Genomic DNA, 3,919 nt, shown 5'->3' on the forward strand with positions numbered 1-3,919 from the left:
GTATACATACCACATTTTCTTGATCCATTCATTTACTGAGGGGCATCTGGGTTGGTTCCATATCTTAGCTATGGTAAATAATGCTGCAATAAACATAGTTGTGATGGTAGCTTTAGTGTGGTATTGTTTCTAAACATTTGGGTAAATGCCCAAAAGTGGGATTGCTGGATCATAGGGGAGCTCTATGTGGAGTCTTTTGAGGAACCTCCATACTGCTTTCCCAAGTGGTTGAACAAGTTTAAACTCCAACCAACAATGCAGTAAGGTTCCCTTCTGCCCACATCCACTCCAGCATCTGTTGTTTAATTTGAGTTCTTGAATTTAGCCATTCTAACTGGAGTGAGCTGGTATCCCAATGGTGTTTTGATTTGCATTACTTTTATGCTAGGGAGGTTGAGAATTTCTTCATGTGTCTATTGGCCATCCTTCTTTCCCCTTCAGAGAAGTTTCTCCTTAAGTCTCTAGCCCACTTATTTACTGGGCAGTTGTTTCTTTGAAGATTTGTTGTTGGGGGATTTAATTTTTTGAATTCCAGGTATAATTTAGATATGAAACCTTTGTCCATTTTATGACTAGTGAAGATCTTCTCCCAATCTGTGGACTTTCTATTGATCTTGCTAGCTATGTCCTTTGCAATACAGAAGCTCTTTAATTTCATGCAATCCTATTTGTCCAACCCTTCTTTGATGTGTTGTGTTTCTGGGTCTCTATTAAGAAAATTTCGGTCTGTGCCAAAGAGACCTATGGTTTCTTCTATTCCATCATGTACCGTTTTCAGAGTGTGTGCTTTGACTCCGAGGTCTTTGATCCATTTGGAGTTGATTCCGGTGCAGGGTGATATATAAGGTTCTCGATTTAGTGTTCTACAAGTAGTTAACCAACTTTGCCATTTACTTAAGAGGCTTTCTTTCTTCCATTCTACTGTTTTAGCTCCCTTATCAAAGATTAGATGACTATTGGTCTGTAGGTTCATTTCTGGGTTTTCTATTCTATTCCATTGGTCCTGAGGTCTATTCTTTGCAGGTACCAAGCTCTTTTGATCACTATGGCTTTGTAGTTGAGTTTGAAATTCGGTATTGATATTCCCCCAGCACTGTTCTTTCTGTTGAGCATCGTTTTTGCTATTTGGTGTCTTTTATTGTTCCTTATGGATTTTTGGATAGCCACTTCAATTTCTTTGAAGAATGATGTTGGAATATTGATAGGTATCACATTGAATTTGTAGATAGCCTTGGGAATTATTCCCATTTTCACGATATTGATCTACCTAATACAGGAGCATGGGAGATTTTGCCACTTTCTAAGTTCTGTTTTGATTTCCTTTTTCAAGCTTTTAAAGTTTTCAGCATAAAGGTCCTTCACTTCTTTGGTTATGTTAATTCCTAGGTACTTTATTATTTATGGGGTTATTACGAATGGTGTTGCTTTCCTAATTTCAGCCACACTTTTCTCATTGTTGGCATACAGAAAAGCCATGGAGTTTTGAGGGTTACTTTTGTACCGTGCTACTTTGCCAAAGTTTTGAATCAACTTGAGTAATTTGGGAGTGCAATCTCTGGGATTCTTTAAATACAAGACCATGTCATCTGCAAAGAGGGAGAGTTTTACTCCTTCTTTCCCTAGTTGGATTCCCTGTATGTTTGCTTCTTTGCTATCACTGTAGCTAGGCATTCTAATCCTAGATTGAAGAGAAGTGGAGACAGTGGACATTCCGTGTCTTGGTCCTGACTTAAAACGAAATGGCTTTAGTTTTTCACCATTGAGTATAATACTGGCTGTAAGTTTGTTATATACAGCCTTTATTGTATTGAGGAATATTCCATGGATTCCTAATTTTTCCAGAACCTTCATCATAAAGGGCTGTTGGATCTTGTCAAATGCTTTTTCTGCATCTATTGAGACAACCATGTGGTTCTTATCCTTGCTCTTGCTGATGTGATGAATTATATTAATTGATTTGTGTATATTGAACCAGTTTTGCATCCCTGAAATGAATCCTGTTTGATTCGATGAATTGTTGAACTCAATTTGCCAAAATTTTGTTGAGAAGTTTTGCATCAATGTTCATCAAAGAAATGGGTGTATAGTTCTTTTTCTTTGATGAGCCCCTGACTGGTTTTGGGATGAGGGTTATGATGGTTTCATAGAATGTGTTCGGTAGTGAACTTTCTCTTTCAATTTCATTGAAAAGTTGGAGGAGTATTGGTGTGAGCTCTGCTTTGAAGGGCTTGTTGAATTCTGCTGTAAAACCCTCTGGTCGTGGGCTTTTCTTAAATGGGAGGTCTCTTATTGCTGTATTTCAATGCTTGATATGGGCCTGTTAAGATGGTTTAACTAATCTTGGTTTAGTTTGGGCCTGTCAATATTTCTGCCACCTTCTCAAACTTATTAGCATATAGTTTTGAGAAGTATTCCCTTAGAATATTTTGAATCTTGGTTGTTTCTGTGGTGATATTTCCATTTGCATCTCTGAGTTTATTTATTTGGGTGTGTTCTCTTCTTTTTCTGATAAGATTTGCTAAGGGTCTGTCAATTTTGTTAATTTTTTCGAAGAAGCAACTCTTTGTTTTGTTGATTTTTTTGTATGTTTTTTTGTGGAGTCTAATTCATTTAATTCTGATTTAATTTTAACTATTTCTTTTTGTCTACTGGATTGGGGTTTATCTTGCAGCTCTTTTTAAAGGAGGCTCAGTTGTCTCATTAAATTGTTGGTTTCAGGTCTCAACAATATGTTGATGTAGGAACTCAAAGCTATAAACTTGCCCTTGCGTACTGCCTTTGCTGTGTCCCAGAGGAGCTGGTAATTTGTGTGTTCATGTTTGTGGAATATCATGAACATTTGAATTTCCTTTCTAATCTCTTCTTTGACCCACTTGTGATTCAGCAGTGTCCTTTTCAGCCTCCATATGTTACCAGACTTTCTTAGGTGGCTTTTGGTGTTGAGTTCTAATTTTATTCCCTTGTGGTCTGAGAGAATGCAAGGTATAAGTTCAATTTTTCAGAATTTGGACGTTTGCTTTGTGGCCTAAAATGTGGTCTATTTTGGAATATGTTCCATGTGCTGCTGAGAAAAAGTATATTCTGATGGTGCTGGGTGAAATATGCAGCAGGTGTCTGTTAAATCCTATTGATCTATGCAGTTGTTTAAATCTGCAGTTTCTCTGTTGAGAAGAATAGCATGGCCCCTGCACAAGGATGACATGCAAATTCGTGAAGCGTTCCAAATTTTTACAACAAATGCTAGAGGGATTGTGGCCAGAAGGGAACCCTACTGCATTCTTGGTGGGAGTGTAAACTTGTTCAACCACTTGGAAAGCAGTATGGAAGTTCCTCAAAAGATTCCAAATACAGCTCCCCTATGACCCAGAAATCCCACTTTTGGGCATTCACCCAAATGATTACAAACAAAACCATACTAAAACTACCAGCACAACTATGTTTATTGCAGCATTATTTACCATAGGTAAGATATATAACCAACCCCGATGCCCCTCAGTAGCTGAATATATCAAGAAAACGTTGTGTGTGTGTGTGTGTGTGTGTGTGTGTGTGTGTGTGTGTGTGGTGTGTGTGTGTGTGTGTGAATTCTATCGTCCATCAGAATGAATGACATCACCCAATTTGTTATGAAATGGAAAAACTTAGAAAAAATTATATTAACTGAAGTAAGCCACGTCCAAAGAAACATAGGTCCATGGTATCCCTTATTTGCAATAAGTAAATCTATGGCTGTGATAAGCAGAAATGGTCAAAAGCTATATGCATATGACTAGATAAGGTGATGTTAAGCTAAATGAACCTCAAGATAGGAACACAAGTGTTTTTTTTCTTGCTGTTGTTTTTAATGCATTTATAATGTATGATGTTATTTTTTTTTTGTTTTTTATATGGTCCTCCCACACAGCATAACCCCTGTTTT

General features: G+C 37.4%; 1 pseudogene; it reads left to right on the forward strand.

The window, feature by feature from the left end:
* The first annotated feature begins 3,136 nt into the window (after positions 1–3,136).
* LOC122124865 lies at positions 3,137–3,230 on the forward strand (annotated as a pseudogene).
* Positions 3,231–3,919: the final 689 nt, after the last annotated feature.

This window comes from Dipodomys spectabilis, unplaced genomic scaffold (assembly GCF_019054845.1).
Source record: "Dipodomys spectabilis isolate Male_0828 unplaced genomic scaffold, ASM1905484v1 ptg000250l, whole genome shotgun sequence".
NCBI lineage: Eukaryota > Metazoa > Chordata > Mammalia > Rodentia > Heteromyidae > Dipodomys > Dipodomys spectabilis.